The sequence below is a fragment of the Microtus pennsylvanicus genome, chromosome 7 (genome assembly GCF_037038515.1).
Source record: "Microtus pennsylvanicus isolate mMicPen1 chromosome 7, mMicPen1.hap1, whole genome shotgun sequence".
NCBI lineage: Eukaryota > Metazoa > Chordata > Mammalia > Rodentia > Cricetidae > Microtus > Microtus pennsylvanicus.
In genome coordinates this window covers 42372346-42394859 of record NC_134585.1, presented here as the reverse complement: position 1 = coordinate 42394859, position 22514 = coordinate 42372346, and the positions used below count along the sequence as shown (strand labels likewise).

The 22514-nt window shown below is 37.2% G+C and overlaps 1 protein-coding gene across 3 annotated transcripts in view; it reads right to left on the bottom strand.

Annotated features, from left to right (window-relative positions):
• Positions 1–22514, bottom strand: part of Adgrb3 (adhesion G protein-coupled receptor B3) — a 714721-nt gene that overhangs the window by 121719 nt on the left and 570488 nt on the right. The window lies entirely within an intron of this gene.

Below are 22514 nucleotides of genomic sequence, written 5' to 3'. Positions count from 1 at the left end.
ATCTAGTTTAGAAACAATGTTTTTTTTTCTGGTAGTTATATAAAAGCACTTTTTATTTTGTTTTTAACTTAAGGTCTCCCTATGTAGCTCTAGCTGTCCTGAAATTTCCTGTGTAGACCAGACTGGCCTTGATCTGACAGAGATCTGCTTGCGTCTGTCTCGCCAGTGATAAGACTAAAGCAGTGTGCCATTATACCAAGCTTACATAAAGACATTTGTTTTTAATTGTGGAAAATACCACTTCTGACCATTGGATTCATTACTGTTGTCTTGGAACAGATTCTACAGGACAGGCTGGAGAGTGTAGGGAGGGAGCATTTGCGAGGAGATGTAGCATGAGGATTAAGGCCTGAGTTCTAGCAGGATAAACAGATAACATGTGGCTTTGGAGAAAGTACTTTAGTTACTACCCAAGATAGGAAAGGCTACAAAGCACCTGTTGAGAAGCATGAAAGAGACAGCTATGAAGAAATCTTTAGCCTAACAAGGATAAGGTACAAAAGAACAGAGAATGACTGGAGGTTCAAGGTAAAACAATCACACCGATGGCTTCAGCACATGAAAGAAGATCTTTGCTGGGCTTGGGGAGCATGGGCTTCTAATATAAATCTTGTTCTGTGGGTCAGAGGTACCCTAGTTGTACTTTACTTTTGTACTTCAAGAGAAGCAAACATCCTAAGGTGATTCTGCCTCACTTTGTAAACTGGCTTTTCTCCAAGAAATCTTAATTGTCTATAGCTTTGTCTTGGTATACTTATATATTTTCAGATCTAGGTGTCTTCCTTTGGTAAGAAATGGAGACTAGCTGCGTAATGATGCTGACAGATGCCTCACCAGCAGATGAGTACATGGCCTGGCTTCCTGTCACAGAGTGCCTGCCATGAGATTTCAGGATGATTGTGCCGTGACTTTAAACCTTCCCAGATGATACGTCAATGTTAGCCGTCATCAAGTGCATCTTACAGCTGGAGGAAGCTGTTTCTCTCTTCCACTTGTGATGCTGATACTTCCTATGGTCAACCCTTGTTGTTTTAGTTTCCTTATTTGTAATACAAGGCGTTTGAAAGACGTGAATCAGCAGCTTTCTTCTAACTCCCTATGAATCCCTGGGAGAGCTCTCCTGGTCTACCTCAGCATTCCCCTTGTCTCATTTCTCTAGTGAAGCCTCCTCAAATACATCAAAATTAGACACTGATCACCAACACTTAAAATAGGCTTAGAAATTTGGGGGTCACATAAAAAACTGAGTCTGGATTCTTTTTGGCAGGGGGAAGGGTTGTTTTTTTGAGACAATGTTTCTGTGTTGCGTTGACTGTCCTGGAACTCACTCTGTAGACCACACTATTCTACAAACTCAGAGATCTGCCTGCCTCTGCCTCCCTAGTACCACCATCGCCCAGCTAGTCTAGAGTTCTAATCATAATGAGACAAGACTTGCACATGGGGCAAAGACGATATGTATCTCCATTAGAATGCTGGGTCTTCCAGAGTTACTGCGATCATAACATCATGCTGATGGGACATGAACTGGGCTTGGGAGAAGCTATGATTCACTCTGGAGTCATCACGCCTTGGGTGGAAATGTCTAGAAAGACAGTTAGGTCCCTCTGGCAAAAATCTCCTGTACCATCATCATGATTTTTGGGAGGCTAACTTGAGAGAAAATTTTCTGGGCCATGTCCAATTATATACATGAAATTGGGAATATAATTAAGAATGAGCATTTGTATCCCTGGTGTGTGTCAGTGCTAATATTAAAAATTCACCGAGTAAGCAATGGCTCTGCTTAAGCTGGTATACAGACAGAGCAGTTCATCCCTCTCTCAAAAAGAAAGTAAACCTAAAAAACATCACAGCAAAGTAATGTTCCTGTGTACTGTTTTTCATTACCTTTGGAGAGCTTCTTCACAAATAAAGATAAATTATATCTACAATTAACATCTATCTAATCACTTTGTTTTCCTATCAAGTGTCAGAATTATGATACTCCTTAAACCTTTCTAGTCAGCCAGGTCCCGACTACTCTCCTTTGGTGTATATTTCCCAGTCTCAGCCCCCATCTTTGGAGGCCCCTCCCCAGTGCACCTCGAACCTTGATGGGTCCCAAGAAGGGTCAAAGTAGCCTGACAAACCTTGACCACTCCTTAGGAAAGGTCAAGACCACTCCCACAGGCTATTTAAACTGCTCCCCAGAAAATAAACACATGGTTTTCCCTTTTCCTCTCCAGTGGTCACATTGGCAGCTTCCGGTTCCTGTCGGGACCACCCAGGAGTACAGGTGTGTAATTAAACCTGGATATCATTTAATCTGGTCTGATTTGGCTTGATTGGGATCATTTTCCCTCAGCGGAGTGGCTCGGTTAGGAAATATTCCTAACCCTTACATTTAGAAAATGTGTATAAAATAAACTCTCGGACACACTGCTATGTTTAAAGGTCAATTGGTGGAATTTTTATAGCAGGTTGGTAAGAGTCTTTGAGAAATTGTTGGTAAACGGTAAGTTATTTTTTAATAGAGCAACTGAAAGTGATATATATGTCTTGCCTCTGGTACTAATAAGTAGGTGAGAAAGTAATTTGTGCTTGTAGAGAACCAATATTATTAATAAAAAATCTAATGGAAAATGAAAAATAAGAATAGAAACTGTTTCTTAAAACTATTTGCCCTTCATTTGCTTTCAGGTATGCTTACCTTTCCCACTAAGTGACTTGTAGTCAAAGATGTCAAAATTAAAGCTCACTCGAAAAAGAATGTCATAAGGTAAGTATTTAAGAATGAGCAGACAAAGAATTAATAGTTTTTTTAAGGTCTTAATGTACCACTGTGATCCTCAAAATACAATACCCTCGGTTATGAAGGAGAATTTGATAAGCTATTATATCTCACACCTCATCCAAAGTGTACTTGGCTTAAGGATAAGAAATGTGTATTTTTTTCTTTTATAATATATTAATTTGGCAGAAAGATTTATTTTTTCACAGGACACAAAGAGTACACTGAAGTCAAGGTGAGCTGACAGTGTAAATGTCACAGATAATATCACAGATAAATGCTCTCGAACTATGGGCTAGACTTCCATCTTTTCATAGAACACTACATATCTTATACTTATTCTAATATTAAAACATAAGCGCCTAAGTGCATATGGAATTTTCAACTAACCTTTACTTCTTTTAATTCTGATCATATTTGAACATATGTCACAGAATTTTCCTTTTCTCAAAAGTGCAAAAATATTTTTTGCTTTCATTTTCAATACATATGGTTGAAATCAATCCTTGTGTGACGCAAAGCAATGATTTATGACACATGTCCAAATGTTATATATCAGTGTATACCGTGGCTTAGAAGTAATTCTATCTTGAGACATAGATTCAACTACAAATATGTTCATTCATTCAAGCCTTTCTTATTTTATGTGGCTCTTTAAAAGTAAATCTTTCAGATGGTTTTGCTGAGACTCAGCAATTTTCAAAACAGAAAATTAGATGTATCGAAATTAGCATATTTTGTTACAATTCTTATAACATCCAGCAATTCTGGAGTATGTTGGAGGTCTTGCCTGTTTTGAATTTGTTGCGTATGATCACACTTTATTCTAGATGAACTTTGATTCTAAAAGAACACATCACAGTTTATTATTATTTTGCTGAGAAAACCTACAAATCTTTTGTTAGCTGAACTCATGGCATTTCTGAAATTTTATCAATTCTAACAGCTGGAGACATTTTTCTTATAAAAACCATGCAAGTTGTTCAGCAACACTCATTAGGAAAGGCCACAGCTATAGATTAGCCTTGCTACCAGTTTTTCCCCTTGTAAAGTATTTTTATGATAATTTTCTATTCAGTGGTGCAAGTGCCTATAATTATTCAAACACAAAGGCTATTGTAAAAGAATTGAAGATGATGCAAAAACACCCACAAGCAAGTGAACTGCTATGACTTTAGACAGAATTCTGTTTTTCAATATAGTCATTGAAAATTTCCATTAGGAAGCATCTTCGTATAAGAGACTGAGGGTAGATGGGGTCCATTTGCAGGGAGATAATGTCCCTAAATACCTATCCGACTGCTATGGATGCATAATCAACAAGACGATTCCATCTTTACTGCATTAATGTATCATTGCTAAATTACTGCAAAATGCAGTGGCGATTCAGATGTTTACTTTCTAACTATGAGGGCACGAAACTCTGAAAATTATTAATAAAAACAGAATCTGGCATAGAATACTTATTAAAAACTGAAAAAAGAAACTTGGTTTTTCTGTGGGTAAGCTCTTAGGATTGTAGTGTGATAACGCTATCAAGATGTTTCCATTCAAGGGCTCCTCACATCCACCTCAGCCACCTAGCCTCCAGCCAGTGGATCCACAGCTATTCCCATTTTACCGCTAAGAAAGAGCTGTGCAGCAGGCAAGAAGACTTGCCCAAGTCTCTTTGACTTAGGGACAGGCTCTCGATTTTGCCATAACAAGTTGAGTCAGAATTCATGACTATGAAGAAGTGCTAACACTAGTGGATGGAGCCTCACTTAGGGCCCCTCTCAGCGAGGGAAGGCACTCTGCGGGCAGTGCTTACTGACACTCGGAACAGGCCGAGTACTTCTGTGTGTCTGAATTGTTGTCCTTTAAGCTTGGTGAAGTTATACAAGTACCTACATTCATTACAGCAAAGCAGACAAAAACCGGTGTTCCCTGGTGTCATTGTGTATTCAGTCGCATCTACTAGGCATCAAATGGTAAAAAAAAAATATTAAATTTTTAAAATCTGACTATTAATATTCCTATCCTATCTTCCAACAAAATATAGAGAATGACTAATAAAAACTGCAAATGAGATTTTTCACCTCATACACATATGTGCAGAAGCAGACATACAATATTGTATAATAAAAACATTTTCTGCAAAGCATATCTGTGTGAAAGATGTTTTCCATTCTGTGAACTTGAGTTAAACATAACTACACCTAAACCTCCGATTGGCTCCTCTCTCTTTGCTAAGTAAAATTTTGGAGCATATGCTTTATTGTAACCCACAAGGGCAACCTAGCCACTTTAATGGATCCAGTTAGTTATTAATCTATCTTCTTATGATCTGAGCTATCCATGTCTGTTATATGAGTGTCTTTCAGGATTATGTGTATACAACGGCACCTGATTTCTACTTAAACATTGTTAGAAAGGAAGGTGACAAAGGGACGTATACAACAGTCTCATTTAGAAATATAAGGCTACGGCCATCCACTAACTTGAATACAGACCCAGCAGTAAAGCACGGAAGGAATATAAATTGAGCGTTAACAAAAATTAGTCTTTAGGGCGGCTAATCACCACCGGTGACTTCGAAGCTACATGTTATTTGAAATTAGCCCGCTGTAAGCTCAGCTTTTGTTGAATCTCTCCTGCCTGGAACTGTGAGTTTGCATCAATTTATACTGCTCTGACTCACTTTCTTATTAAGCAAATTTGAAACAATATGTTATTTTTGGCTTTACTGAGTTCCTTTCCCTTAATATCTTGTGCTTTTTTTTCTCTTTCTTTTTTTTTTAAAGGAAGGTCAAAGAGTTTAATAATCTTTCAACCATTGTTGCGGTGCATTTTTATCCTTACTTGACATACAGGGAAGCAGAGGCAAGTAAAGGATCACATGAGCACACCTACCCAAAAGAGGCACGGACAGACATGCTTCTTCTTCTTCTTTTAAAATCCACTTTTCCATTTCTGTGGCAAGCTTCAGTCACAGTGGTTCTGAACTGGGATCCTCATCACAGCCTCCTACAGAGCAGCTTCAATCTATTCCTCTCAACCCCAGGGGCACAGTGGGCTGTGAGAGCGTGAAGAAAGACGGCAGAAATCCTCCAGGTGCTCCCCACTATCCAATTCACTCTACTCTTAGTAGAAACACTATGTGTGAGTATCATCCCATATTTATGAACCCTGGTTCTTGAATACATTTCCCTTAATTAGTCTCCGTGTGGGAATGTTTGTCCCTGAACCAATTCTCCTAGAGGGTACAGCACACAGTCTTTAGAAATACAGTATTAGTCCTGACATATTTGATACATAAAGGTAACTGATGTCTTTAATGACACCATATTTTTTGTTTTTCTGATTAGAATAACTTTACTGCCTTTAATCATTTAGGTAATCACCTCTATATCTGTGTAGGTACCCACTGGCAAGTCTTTGTCAAGATTCTGTGAAGAAGGACCTCTACCTGGCATTTCTTTACGCCTCTCTTCATTTCCGAGAATAAGTAATACCGATGCAGGATGAGAGTTTGAAAGCGGGAGGATGGGCCCCTCTCTCTCTGTATCGCTTTCCCTTTTGTACCTTTGTAGTTATCCTTAATCCACAGAGACTTCTTTACTTTTCTAAGAACTCCCCTTTACTGGCAAAAAAAGTTACACTCCTTAAATCCTTTTCTGTGAATACCGTTTGATTTTTTGAAAATGGAGCTTAAGTATTTTCTTCCTTGTGTTGTTTGCTGTAGAGATTTCATTCAAATTCTCCTCTTTTCTAATAAATGAACTTCAGAAGCTTTGCAATTATCCTTCTCCTGATAGTTGGGGAGGTGTACAAGCACATTCCAGCCATCACTAGTATAGAAGAGCAACCATGTTTCTACAAATAGGTTGGTCTGCCAACAAGCATTAAGGCTACTGTCATGAGCTCCCTGAGGGGGACTCTGAAGAATCTAGTTTTTCCTTGATGTGCATAGCTTAATTCTATCATCATCAAAAGAAACTACAAACAAATGTCCACCAGAGAATATATCTAGAAAATCTACTGCTCTCACAAAATCCAGACTATCTCCTTTTCAGACACTGATGCAAACCAGTCAAGTAAATCCTGAATATAATCAGCAAATAAGATGGAAAATAAGGAACTTTTTCTCAATGCATTTTTTTTCAGTTAAGTTTATCACCACTTTCTAGCTGTGGAAATAGGTATGTAGTGTTTTGTTTACTCAAAATGACATAAAAAAATTTAATGTGGGTGTTTGGGGTAAAGAAATATAAAATAGTATTTTTTTTTAAAAAAAAAAACAAACAATAAACAGCTAATGAGACCAAATGAGAAAGTTACAGCAGGTGCAGGATGGAACACAGATACATTTCAAAAATAAATCATTTTTAATTGAATAAGGAAGGACATTCAAGAAGACTTATCTGTGACATGAGTTTAAGATTTATAGCATAGGAGTTAATGTTCAAAGAAAATAAATCAAGTTTCTTGACAGTATATAAAGCTAAAAAAGATAATACAGATACAATTATCCATATACTCATGCTTCCATATCACCAAAACAACTTCATGGGCAAAACTGGAATGCTATTTAGAAGTAAACACAGTTCATAGCCTACAGGATTTCTCCACTGTTTGAAAAAGAAAACAAGGAGCACCTGCTATTATTTCATTAGTATAAGGGAGTAGGTTCTATTAACAGCACATACATAGGTGAATGTCTTTGTTTAACACCCTTATCTTTGTATTAATAAGCAAGTGAGCATCTGTTTTCAGACATTTGGTTGATGAGCAGCTTAGAAATGATTGAATAGTGAATATCTCCCATACTTCCATTTTTTTAGAAAAGAAAAGCCTTAAACATCAATAGTTTCAAGATTGCATATTCACTAGTGGGCTTTAAAACTTAGCAGTTACTGGGGGGAGCGGGAGAATGTTTGCTCAGCTTAAATTCTAGTCCTTCAGCTTTTTAGACATTGTTTTTTTAAATTTGGGAACGATTTTGATTCCACGGGAGACATGCATCTCTGGCAGCCTGAAAGCTTATTCTTAGCTTTGTACACACATTCCTTCTCTGTCTAGAATGAACGAATATGCGTCTCACATGCTAACGAGAAAAGGCACTTATGATCATTTGATCTGAGAGGTAGGCTGTCCCTTAGCTGGTAATGAACAAGTTCAAGACCCTTGAAGCAAATGAACCTAATTCGTAATTGCATTGGGTGTGTTGATGCAATGGAATTGTAGAGTATTCTGGAAAGCAAGTGTTCTACTTGGAAAAGAAAATATACTTAACAAGAAATCATGTACAGCATCAAAAAAAGATCAAAGCATATAAGGACAAGAAAAGGGAAACCTTTATTTTTATCAGAGAACTTTCCCCAGAGCAGAAAGTTGTCCCTCCAGGACTCATGATTCTACTTCAACTATTCATCTGCTCTATAGGACACAGTAGCAGATACTCCAAATGCGAGGCATGGTGCATCTTATTCTCAAGTGTTTTTCTAACTGATCATAACCAGTTAGTGACTCTTGTATAGTCATTCCATATACACTCTCTATAGATGAATAATAGCAGGAACTGAAGACAAATATCAACTCCTTAGTGTAACTTGAAGATTGAATACAATGCCCACAAAATCGAAGGAAGATTTTTAGAAAATGGCAAGTTTATTTTAAATTTTATTATAATACCCAACGGGCCTAGATCAGACACATCTAGACGGAAAAAGATGAATGAAGTCGGTAGACTAAAACTCTGATTTCTAGAAAATATACAGCCGTAGTAACAAAAAACCTTACTGTTGGCATAGGAATGAAATGTATATAGGTCAACAAAATAAATGTTCCAGGAAAAGACTCACACACATAGGCATTTGATTTTCACAAAGGGATCAAACAATTCAATGGAAAAGGAAGATCTTTCCAACATCTTAGATTGGTAAAATTGGAAACCCACATGAAAGAGAATGACCCAAAACCCTACTTTCCACCATATTCAAAATCCAAAAACCTATTCTGACGTTGAATTCTAAATCTATATAAAGGCCAAGATTCAAAAGAAGGTTTATAATATTGATAAGTACTTTTGAAAATAATATTGATATGTATTTTATGATATGGAGGAGTAAAATGATCTCTTATAGAGAGGTCACAAAATACAAATCCAAAAAGAAAGTGTACAGAGTTACAAAATTTATAAGTTCTCAAAAGCTGTCTGTCCTCTGGCCTACTCACCCCTCCCTACCCTTCTCTCTTTCATTAAAGGTGTCCTGCCCTCTTCTTTCTGGGCCTCTCACTTTGACACAGAATCAATGACTCTCTCTGTCTTTTTCTCCTCTCCCCCCAAAAATCTTTTATTTAAACAATTCAAGAGGAAAACAAAAACAAAACAACACAATAACAACAACAAAAAACCAAGGAGAGAAGCTTGGAGGTTCAGTGAGTAAAGTTATATCACGTGACTATGAGGAACCAGGTTTGAATCACTAGTTCCCATGGGGGAAAGCTGGGTTTTGCTGTGGTATCTGAAAGCTCTGTACTTGGTGGGTGAGGGCAGGCAGATTCCTGGGCATTGATGACCGACCATCCAGTCTGAATGAAATGTCTGACTGAAATAATAAACTCCAGATTAGGGAAGACACCTCGTCTCAAAAAATTAAGTAGGACAGTAATAGGGGAAGAATCCTGATCTTGACTTCTGGCTTCTACAATTTTTTTTTTCATGGCTGAGGACACACAAAATCTTAAAAAAAAATCTGAGGAAACACTTGAACAAAAATCACAACCAAGAATGTAGAGTGGCCCGAGAGTTTGCAGCAAGGTGACAAACCTCACCAGCTACTGAGGAAGTGGAATTAAAATGTTGACAATGACATAAATACGGAGATGGCGAGACTTTTCTGGAAAGGGGACTGAATGGTGTGGCCATGGTGTGAAACCGTGTCTGTTAATTTCAAGTTAATCACACTCCAGTCTTTCTTTAAATTGTCATTTCTGAGAATTAAAAAAAATGAGAGCCTATATCCATATTTAGACTCTTATAATAATTTTCAATGGCTTCATTGATAGTAACAAAAGATATAGTGGGTTAAAAAAAGCAAATGAAGTTTTGAGGGAAGGGGTAGTGGGGAGCCTGGGGAGAAGGGAATGGGAGATTACTTGTTCAAAACACAATGCACATGTATGAAATGCTGAATAAAAAATTAAAAGGATAACTATTCTAAATGCCTATCAGTTAGATATGGATGCCCAACCTGCTGCTGTAGCACAATGTGATAATTCTTGTGAACACAGAAGAACTGAGAACTGATAACAGTGATACGATTACATCTCTAAAAGAATGTTAGTCAAAAAAGAGTCAGAACAGAAACAATAGTCACTTAGGATTCCAATGACATGAAATGATGAACTGGACAAAGCTCATATATGAAGACTGAAATCAGTACTGGTGGGGAGTGACTGAAAGGAGGCAAGTGTAAGACAGATGGACTTTGTAGGGTGTGGGAACGCCCCACATATTGACTGGAGTGGTGGTTCTCTAGTAGATGCTGGTCAAAACCCATGGTATTATTCACAGGCATTTCACTGCACGTGAGTTTTACCCCCATTAAAATAGCATAAACTTTCAGTTACACGTTGAATAGGTCCCAGAGAGCTAGTCTATAACACAGAAGCTGTAGCTGATAATAACATGTAATAATTCACCAATAGTGTGAACTACACATGTTCTTAAGTCAAAACCAGCAACTGTTAGATGACAGGTGTATGAATTATAGAATTTGCCACACAAGGGGTATTTATTTACTTTTTAAAATATTAAACAAGACTGCCAATATCAGTTAAATAACTAAGAATATGAAAAAAGCCTGATTCTTAGGGTAATGGAAAAATCATTACTGTGGTTTGGTTAGGATGAACATAGTTTTCCAGAATAGCTTTTCTGAGAGCACTGCATTTCGTCTTCAAGACACTGGTAAGTTAAACAGGCTAGCCTAAGAATGGAAGATGGCTTATGGCAAAGAAAGCGTGTGTGTGTGTGAAAGTCAGGGAGTGGAAAAAAGAGCTGCGTGCCAGGCAGAGTGCTAACAGATGGGCAAGTTTTGAAAGAGACTTCTTATCATTTCCCTTAGTAAGTTCAAATCAGAAGCATGGCCCACACTGGTGATCAGATGCCCACCGCTGCGTTTGACAGTAGGTATGGTGGGAATAGTGTGAAAGAAGAGAGAAGTAGGGCACATGAGGTAACGAGGTGGGAGGATGTGGAAGCCAAGACATGTGGGAGCCGGAGGGCAGTGTTACAGGCTTTGAATTTCATTCTGAGTGCAATGAAGCTCCGTTTATTCTGAGGGTTTCAAACAGACACACATCACGATCTGATTTACAATGCTAAAAGTCTGCCAAGGCTGGTTGTGGTGAGGAGTTAAGTAACTGGACAAATTGCACAGAACAGCTACTTGGAAGAGTTCAAAGTGGAAGAGCTGGTCACTGGGAAAACTCTCAGGGAAGGTCTCATTTCACCCGGAACCAGTCATTCTGTCATCCTTGCATTCCTAACCAACCCTCAGATCGCGGCAGCGATGGCCTAGCATTGCAATGTTATCAAAGACCCTGGTCCAGGGCCGCCCAGCTACATCAGTCCCATGTTCCTGACCCCCGGAAACAGGAAAGAGAATATCACTTTTGGAAGTCACTAGGTTTCAGGGAATTTGTTAAGTGGCAATCACTCACTAGTACAAACATATCTTTCATTCAAATAAAGGATCCCTTAGGCATAAGGGATTCATTTTCTAGCTTTCTTTCACAGGTTGGGAAATTTGTCCCATAGCAGTCTAAACAGTGATATATTCACTCTTGTTCCCAACCACCACAACAAAATCAAACAAAAATAAAAATCTATATGAGAAAAGAGAAGAAGGAATTTGTATGTTGCAAAAGCAATAAACATCATTCTTATCCATTAGGAAAGATCTTTTTAAAATACAAATAGAATCTAATTGCTAGTGGGAATTTTAAAGAAATACAAATCATATTCATTTAAAACTTCTGTGGCTCTATTTATGTATGTATACAGATGCGCCATCTACTAAAGACATACACTAAACATTGAATCCTCTTCTAGTCTGACATAGCACAGGGACATCTTGAACATTAATGAGCTATATTTCTATTTACATTTCCAATGTCAACACTAATCACTTCCTCTTTACATAAATCCTTAACTTTTGATTCAACCTACCAGCCTAGAATAAGTATACATATTGCAATGTACTCATTTTTTTGAATTTCATACATATTCAACTTCCTGGTTAAGAACTGGTTTTAGCTCAATCCCATGTCATTCCTTTAAGGAATGACATTCAAAAACGAACCGACTTGCCATCCCAAAAGTTCAAAACCTGACTTTAATCTTCACATTCAAATGCATCTAGTTTTCTTCCTCATTATAGTTTCCTTCCTGATTATAAGTCCGTAGGCTTGCTGTGGCAATGTTTGTGATCTAATATACATAATAATATTCAAGAAGGAGAAAATATATAATAATATTGAAAGGAGGGCTTGAGCCGTAGATGGGGCGACTGTGGGGAGAACAACATGCAGATTAACAGTGCTCTGCAGAAATCTCCCTTTTGTTTCTGTATTACATTTCTGCTTAAATTGTCAGCCAAGAGACTTCCTCTAATAAAAGACTTAATGTTTCCTGCTCCACGTTAGGAAGTTTTTCTTCTTCAAAGAAAGCAAGCTTTGTTGTCTCGCGTATTGGGCATTTGTTAAGTACTTTCAGCTTCTGTAACTTAAAAAATGCCCTATTTGGTTCTGAGTGATTTGATTCAAGCTTTTGTATTTTATATACTGACAACCTATAGTCACTACAAGTGAAGGAATTCTGTGTTCAGGTATTGCTCTTTAAAAAAAAAAAAGAATTCAAAGTGGTTTGCACCCTTTTCATCTCTGCAGAAGCCTTTTCTTATATTGTCATTGGTTCCCTGTTCCAGTTCTGCAGGCTTCGTGGGCTAACTCTTAAGTAGGTATTTCAGAACTTGAGGTCATTTTTTTTCTTTTACATAAAAGCATCAGCCTAAATATAGGCTAGCCTTGACTTACACAGAAGTTCTTCTGCTTGCATGTCCACTGATTTTCGAAAATTCAAGTTGCTTAAGGTTGGCAAACAACAACTCCAGATCAAACCTGTCCATACTCCTTCCTTTGTGTAGTGTCTAAAGTGAGCTGCTTCAGTAGAGTTCAGTGCAAAAGCCAGCAAGACCTGGGATGTTCAAAAGCCGCCCAGTACCCTCCAGTCTGCCAATCTTGCATGTAAGTTTGAACTATGTATAAAAAGGGTGCTTACTGTCCTACTGTTCACATTTCAATCTCTAAGAGATATTTAGGGAAAACCTCAACAGCATATTGGCTCACTGAGAACTCTATTATAAGGACTGGGACAGTGGGAGAGTGCTTTTCTAGCCTGGGTTCAGTCTCCAACACTACAAGGGAAAACAGCCTTTATTGTGCCTGTTACTTCCAGGGACCTTCCAGTTGCTTTGTACTCATGTCTGCTTCCTGCGGCTTTATTTAGTAAACCAGTATTTTAGAGTATATTAGGGATTCTACTAGGCAGTTATACTTCAACAGATCTTTGTTAATATTAGCTAAACTTCTGACCAGTTCATATCATGTACCTAGAAAAAAGTTAAAAATCATATAAACGCTTATTATTTTTACTGATTTTGCTGATTACATCGGAGAAAAACATAATTTTCACCCTCTTTATAAGATTCTCAGAGAGCCTCTCAAGTTCTCATTACTATTTCAGATAAAAAAAACCTGCTTTAACTCAAACATCCACCAGCAACATATGTTCTTTAAAGTATCTGCTAAGTCTTCAGAGCTTCCCTCAACTCCTTCATCTCATCACAGGATAACAGCAACATCATCAAAACATAACTGGGCTGCAGTTTTTTTCCAAACAGGGCTTCCATTGTAGAAGTGGCTTCCATTTTGTTATTTTATGCCTCATTGACGGAGCCCCATGTTCATCCATTCATATGACATTATTCATTTCATGTCATCTATAAAATAATACTATTCTTGGGAGTTTTAAAGTCTAGGAAAGGGCAGATTTGAGACTCAGAATGGCCAGTGTTTATCAGCAAATGATGTTAGAAAAGAAGGTGACGACTCTAAAAGCAGAGGGAAGGTACAGATTTCATGGCACCTTGAAGGGGCAGTAGAAGTAAGACAGCTCCGCCATGGCATGCCTAAGGTGTGGTAGACGAAAGTCAAGCAAAGGAAAATAATGCTAGGGTGATGGTGGTTCCTGTGACATGGGCTAGCCTCGAAATTCACTTCTTGCTGTCATGCCATTGATCCTGCTGGGGGCCTTGGCAGCCTCGAGGACTACCTTTCTCATTCTCCACAAAGCCTACTGACATCTCAGAAGCAGTCCTGAGTGTGATGGTGTTCAAAACACAAAGGTCTTCTCATGATCCTGTTAGACCACCAAAGAGCTTAAGCATGGGATGACCAAAATCAAACGCCTGTTTTTCAATAAATGTAACAACATTCTCATGGAGAAATGGAAGACCAACTGCCTCAAATAAGAGGTAAGGAACAGACCACAGATTGGCTGTGGTAATCCAAAGGAGAGGTTTAGAGGACCAGGTCTAAAGTGGGGGTTAAAAGAGAAAGAGAGAGAGCAGGGATTGCTTAAGGCAAGAGGTTTCTGCACTGCACCACTCCCTGAGGACCAATGGACAGATCATAATTGGGGTACACCTGACATTCTCAGCTGCTGTCCATGCACTGCCCTGACATCTGCTGAATGAGTGCTCCCTTTTGGGCACTTTCTCTTAGTTTTGATGTTGGAATTAGGAACAGTCACTGAACATAAAAACTGGCTTTCCTCTCTCTCAGTTAGTTCATTTGTGACATCTCAACCATTTTAGTAACTCCTGTCTTTCAAACAATTCTACTTGCATCCATCGCCTTTGCTTGCCTTGAACCCATCTTGTTTATCTTCTTCTTGTATTCTCATAGTCTCTGCAATTTTCTAAAGAAAGTTTGGCCTTTATTTTTATTTTATTTTATTTTATTGTTTGTGGTAACAGTGGACTAAAAAGAAAGTCTCTGAAATCTCACTGACGGACAAAACTGTTTTTCAATGCCAGGTACTGGGGAAGTTAAGGATTGAACTAACCATTCGTTTCTCTAGTTTGATCAAAGTTTCAAGGAATTCCTAAGAATCCCAGAAGAGAAGGCAGAATACCTCAAAGTAGACTCAAATGATTTATATAGAAAGATTACATTTAAATCCTTTTACATAGCCAATCAACAAATTACATTTTAATAAATCTAAATAAGAGGCTTTTGCTTCAGACATTAGATTCCTATATATCTGAGAGATAATAAAGACACATTTGGGAAATTATTGGCAGGAGTTGTGTTACAGGAAAAGAATTTGAAATAGCTACACTTTGAAAGGTTATAAACATGATTCATGAGTTCTCAAGGAAAAGGTCCATTTGTTAGGCCTCTTTTTTGTTAGGGTCTCTTTGACTAAAACCTAGAAACTACATTTCTGTAACAGCCTACTGCCTACCCATTTGAGTTTGGAGAAAACAAGTCCTAAGAAAACATATCTTTATCAAATTATCTGAGATACTGTCCAGAGTAGGAAATGCTAACCCTTCATAAAACTAACTGTAGCTACTGACTCCATAGACCCAAGTGGTATGTTTATGGAAATTCATTATTTGTATCTATTATTTAATATACTATTGTATTTTTGTATTTATGCATTTTCTCTCTTAGTGCCATATGACAAAATATCTGACATAGAATTGTTAAAGGGGAAAGACCCCTGGTTTTAGAGGTTTCAATCCACAGTCCTTGTTCTGACACAGGATATCCTGGCAGCAGGTACACATAATGAGGCTGTTAGCTTCCAGGCAGGACAGGAGGGGAGAGTCAAATTAACACAATAGGTACTGTCCCCAACATAAAACCCCGGTGACCCATTTCCCTCATTTCATGCCCACATTTTACAGCTTCAATACTTTACAAAGTCTAGTCAAAGTTTAAACAAATCAATTAATTTAAATACTAAGTCAAAGCTCTTATAATCTACTAATCTCTGGGAATGTACTTAAGACACAATGAGAGGTAATATTAACTAATACCTAACCTCTTAGGTATTTTCAATCCATTCAAATTGGCATTTAAGATTTACCATCATAAGTCGGTCATTTAATAAACATCTGTCGTGCTGACAATACCCAAACTATATAACAGCAATGGATTTAAGGATGGGTTTAATGAAGTATTAACCCCAGAGGTGTATAGTGAGGCTGGAAACAGGTATGACTGCACAAGATGGTTGGTAAGCACTGATAAACATGGATCCAAGTGTAGGAATATACAAAGTATACATGCACATGAGCTAGATCAGGACTTTTGGAGCAATAGATGGCATTGAGATAGAAAAACAATGTTCTGGGATGAAGTACTGCATGGAGCAAGAAGTCATCAATTGACTTTGATGAGCCACAAGTGGTGTGGGACAATTGTCTATATTCTGTCAATTATATTTAAAATAAATGCTGATTGGTCAGTAGCTAGGCTGTAAGTACAGGCAGGACAACCAGATAGGAAGTAGAGGCAGGTCAATGAGAACAGAATTCTGGGAAGAGGGAAGCCCATTCCTCTGCAGTCCTGTCCCACCCACAGAAGAAGCAAGATGTGATTGCCTCACTGAATAAGGTACCAAGCCATATGGCTAGCATAGATAAGAATAATGGGCTAATATAAGACATAAGAGTTAACAAGAAGTATGAGCTAATGGGCCAATCAGTCTATAGCAAATGTAGACCTCTGTGTAATTTCTTTGGGACTTAAGGATTGTGGGAACTGGGCAGGACAGAAACCCTGACAACACACAAGCAGTGTGGTGTTGCAGGTGTGATGAAATAAAACCCAATAAAATAGAATGAGGATGGAGCATCAGTAGAATGTTTAAGATCAATGTTTTCCCCAGTTTTCTAAGTTGTAGAACTCTTAAGTAAAATTTATTTCTGAATCCAAGTACATTAATGAAGAAAAAGTAGTGAATACAAAGATGATTAAAACATGCTCCAGTCCTTTCATGTGTTCACAATTTGAAAAATAACTTGCATAGACAATACATATGTGCATATATCAGATTTGAATTCTAGTTTGTCAGTTGAGCTGCAGAACAAATTGGGTTTAATGATGCTAGATGCAGCAATTGTTCCTGACAGAGACAGGACTGAGTTTGAGAACTGAGAGTTCAACAGGCATAGAGAGATGACATACTGGTCTTGTATGGGGTGGGTAAAGATATTAAGGGTAATTCCCAAAGTTCTGGCATATAAAATTGGTTAGAGACTACAAAAAAGACATTCATTTAAAAACTGTGCTGAGTTGGAATGAGGACCCAAACAGTGATGCTAATACAGAGTAGGAAATTGTGCAAGAGGAAATCTGGGCTCAAAAGTAAGCAGAATCAGATGATCATCACTACAGGAACCCAGCATTGTCACCACTAAGATCACAGCAGACATCCAAGGAATGCTTCCCAAGCACTGGACTCTGGGTTCAAAACAACACAGGACTGTCTTGGGTAGCCTTGACAAGAAGCTAACGTGTCGGTCTGTGTATTGTGTTTCAGGTCATGGAACTAGAAGTGGAACATTTAGGATAGTAAGACTTTCCTTCTCAAGATATTCTTAACCATCTGCTGCTGAGCGAGACACTGATCCCTCCCAGTACAGGATGCAGAAAAATGGAACTTCAAGGCAGGAATTCTGATTTTATGGCCTTGGGTGGGTACAGAATGGAAGCTGAGAGAAGCATATTCAGCATCCCTTCTCTGAAGCTGGCGTCTAAGTGAGTGTGTGACTAAGCTTTGTCTATGGGCAAAGAATGTCTTAGGCAAATTAGCAGAAGCAGAAAGAGGGCTTGACACAATTTAAGATATCCAAATGCTGCAGAATTTCATTTTTAAAAGGTTCAAATCTGATCAAAGAAAAACATCCTCCCTTGCCTATAATCTTCTAATTAGGTGCATCCTTATTAAATGTCCCATTAAAAACTACAGAATTAAAACGTGTCAAGTGGACTGGAGAGATGGCTAAAGTTGCTTGCTAAAGACAAGGCTAAGTCACATTTCAGTTTAGAAAACCAAAATAAACAAAGAGAAGCAACTTTGTGGAGTATGTGATTTTTTAAAAGTGCTCTAAGACAGACATCCTCTGTACCTTTTACAGTTTTTTTTAGTTAAAATACATAGCCAATTATACAATCCAATGCTATATAGTATAAAAACCCATGAGATCAAACTGTCTACATATTGAGAAAATCATGCATAGCAAATAGTTTAGCAGTTTCTATTTCCCAGTTGATGGTGACTTTTGATTGAATACTAGTCTTCTAAGACTAAAGTTAGTGTTTAATTTTTCCCTCATTTTTGAGTATTTTTTGAAACTTTAATCTTTTGCGCTGGATAGAATGGCTTAAGGTTATTTGATCATACTTTGGTATTTTTCATATGATGCAATACTAGTTAGTTTAATCTTTAATCATGTAGGGGTCCACCAATGTGCAAGTCATAAGGATCAACTGGTATTGTTTCAGAAAGTCCACACTTCAAAGGAGGCAGCTCCATGTCCTTCTTACCTAGTTTTATTGGCACATAATTAACATAAAACTCACTATCTAACACAATGCAAAAGTTTGGCCTCAACTGAGAGATTAGCATTTGGTTAATTGTTGTACAGTGATGAATTTCCTTTCATGAAAATACGGATAATTCATTATAAATGGGTTGACTAAATACCGTTAGTCATTTCTTCCTTTTGATTTTTGTTTGTTTGTTTGTTTTTGAGACAAGATCTAAGAATCCGTGGCTGTCTTGGAGCTCACTAAATACAACAGGCTGGCCTCTAACTCACAGCAATTCCCTTTCCTTCTGCCTCCTGAGTGCTGGAATTAAAGGTGTGAGCCACCATGTTCTGTTTATTTATATCCTTTGAATGAATTATATTTAATTTTCCACTGAGACATGCATCCTGAACCTGTTAGAGAAAGGGTCACAAGTTTATGCCCAATCAGTCTGTACTAGCCATTGGACAAGGTATTTTTCTGATTGAGTCTTGGTGACTAAAGGCCACAGAATTCTGTTATAGAATGTGCTATGCTAATTTCAGAGAATATTTCCATAAAGGTCATGGGCAAAGTATCAAAATATAAAAGACCTACATTCTGCCTGAGTCTCCAGAACAAGTTTTGTTCATGATTTGTTGACAAGGATTGTTCTACTCACTCTGGGTGTGTGATATTTTATTTTAACCCAGTAGTAATGTTAAGATGAAAACCCTGAGCTACCTTCAAATACACTCAACTTCTTGTTTGCTTATCATTACCTAACTACCATGGTAGTCAAGAAAAATAATTTTGTCCAACTTTGCTTCATTCTCTTGAGTTCTGTGGAATCTTTGGAATGTTGAAGCACATCACACACTTTTGCAACAAAACAAAAATATTTGGGGGAACTTTGGTGAACAAATAAACTATTTTCTGAGTTTATCTGTATCTGAAACATTCATTGCTTACTGCAAAGTAACAAACAACATAAAAAATAATCTATAAAAACTACAGAATTACACAGGCCTTTTTATGATATAAACTCATAGCCAGTCAATTTGAGTGAAACATGAATATCCTGGTTGAGGTTTTTAAATGTATAAAGAGATCAAAGGGCCAAGATACTTTATGAGAAAAGCTCAAAATACAATGAAGCAAGTTATAATTAAATTTTACAACAGCGTTTTAAGAGGAGATAAGATTGTGCCTTTGGTTCTTATTTTACTGCCAGCTGTTGAATCTATAGTTTAAATATTGAGTGTACTCATCTTTTAAACAGTAGATTATTTTGGATTGTTTCTACTCCAATTCAAAAGCAAGCAGAGAGCACAGCGTGCTAATCAGGTCAATTATATTTCAACAGAGAGTCGGGAGAAACTACACTTCAACCCTTCAGCTCGATGCTGGACAGCAGCAGGAAATGCCAGTTTTCACACAAAGTAGACAAGATAGTAGTACCAGATAATTTGCTCATCAAGATTCTTTCTCCTACGTTTCCTTTTTTTTTTCAAATGGGGAATATTTAAGTCCTAGTCAAAACTTATCAGAAAAGTCAAACATAGGAATCAGACCAATTACAAATCATCAATAGTAGCAAAGAAGTCCTACAGATAACCCAAAAACAAATAAGACACATTTGGCTACTAGTCACTATTTTTAAATTTTCCTTCCTTTGAGTTTATATAGGTTATACTTATATAAAAAATACACATTTTTGCCGTGTTGTATGGTAACAATGTCACATACCAAAACACATACAAAATCAAGTATGTTCAATTTAATTAGACTCAAAACATGTATCAGATACATAATTGTTCCCCCTAGAAAATCTGATATTGTTTAGAATGATTTAGAATAAAATTTTATTTTTTTCAATTTTTAATCTCCTTATAATTCTAATATTAATAGCCCTAAGCTATTAATGTAAGAACATCAGTGCAGAACCAATAACACAAAATTAATGTAGAATAAGAGAAAAACCACATGATCATCACCACCTACTAGCCACTCCTCCCCACAAGCATCAATAACTAGCAGCAAAAATTAGCATAGTCAATCTGGAACAAGCCCACTATGGTTCGAACACCACATGAAACCTATTCTGTAGCTAGTTTCCCGGGGAGAAACCATACCATAGAAAACTTTTCTTTAGTTTTTAATAAGCACACACCAGCCATTTCTCACAATCAGAAATGAAAAGGAAAGCAAGGCTTGTCTTATCTTGCCTCTGACATTCAAAATATTTGAAAGCACCAAGAAAAGATACTATTTTTAAAATGAGGACACAAAAACCTTGAAAAGGCTAAAATGGACATGTAAAGAGAATATTTTGTTCATTTATTTTTGAACATTCTAGCTTCTGGATATTTCTAACATTTAGATCTACACAATCACAATATGGTTGTCATTAGCCATGTGTTACCATTGAAAAATAGAGATGTACCTAGTTCAAATGAGAGGCAATTTAAGTCTTAAAATATACTCCAGATTATGAAGACTTGAGGTGACAAAATATTCTATTAATAATTTTATATTAATTACACTGTTAAATAGTTATAGTGAGTTAAATATAACATCTTTCAATGATTTCAATTGTTCATTTTCACTTTTAAAAATTTAGTCAGTAAAAATGTAAGTTATGGATGTGGTTAGATTTGTATTTCTATAGGTGAGGCAAGATGTAGGTCAGAATCTTAACAATAAATTTCTTAATAAACATTATAGAAAGATCTATTCTACTAGTTGCACTAGTAATTTCTTGTTACATCATATGAAAGAGTTTTTAAAAGCATATATCCTACTGAACATAGATGTTCTCCACAGTGCAATGAGAGGCAGAACCCTAGAATTTAGGATGTAAAAAGTAATGGGTAGTAAGCATTTTATATGGAAACCTTCAAAGTGGGCTCAATCTCAAACAGATTCTGGCTTGATTTGTTTTTCCTGGTTCCTGGACTCTGGGAAGCACTTCTTTTGCATGGGGAAGTTCAAAAACAGTCAATTAAGGAACTGAGACTAGGGACTAAGTGAGCAAAGAGGACGTGCAGCCCAGCACACAGGGAGGATGCAAACAGGAGAAAAGCATGGTAACAGAATTCACACCCCCTCTTCTTTCTCTCTGCTTCCTTCACCTTCACTTCTTCCAACAATCCTTTCCTTCTCATCTGACACGTATGTTCAGCTTCATCTTTTCAACTCAGGTACTTTTCTGTCTTCTTCCTTCCTTCCTATTCTAATTGGTCTCTTGTTCACTGCTGGTCTTCCTTTCTGTGTCTCTGATTTCCATTCTCTTATGGATTTCTTCTAAGAAGTTACATTACTTATTCCTAACAAGGCCATGTACTAGCTTTTAATAAGTTTCCTATTCTTTTATCTCTTTGTGAAGAAAAAGAAACAAGAAACATATTAAAAACTCAAGAACATGGAACTAGTTTTTATTTTCTAGGCTAACAGGTTGTTGTTTTGGTTTGTCTTAAGGATTACCGGCTTACCCTTGGGTTTTTCTGGTCTGGAGCAATGTGGTTCAAGGAGAAAGGTATACCTCCATGGCCCTATTTAGACTCAGAATAGATTCCTTGGGTGGGAATTATGAATCTTAGGGTTGTAAGTTAGCAGGGTAACCAGACATAGTCTTTATACATGTGTTATAAGTATCTATTTAAAAAGCTTCTAAAAAGAAGTATTGGAGTGTTTAACTTTAACTATTGGTTTTGGTGTTTGCAATAAGATTTGTTTTAATTACTTCTAAGACAATGAGGCCTGGGTAAATTAACTTGAGGCTGGGTTTCCTGCAGAATAGTTCAGTAAAGATAGTCATATGGAAGACAATAAGGACATTCAACCAATATACATTCGTCAATTCCCAAAGCTAGAACATATAGTTCCACTCTGACAAAAAGTAGTTATATGCTTAAATAGCTACGATTTTGCTTAGGTATCACAATGCTTTCAGCAAAGAAAATTTCCCAAAGGTCTAGACATAGTTGTAGACTCTGTGATTACTGTATATTCACCATTTTGAAGGTAGATTTTCAGTGATGCTATGATTATAATTCATTGACACAGTCATTTTAGTAATTGGTATGCAAATAAATTAGACCTA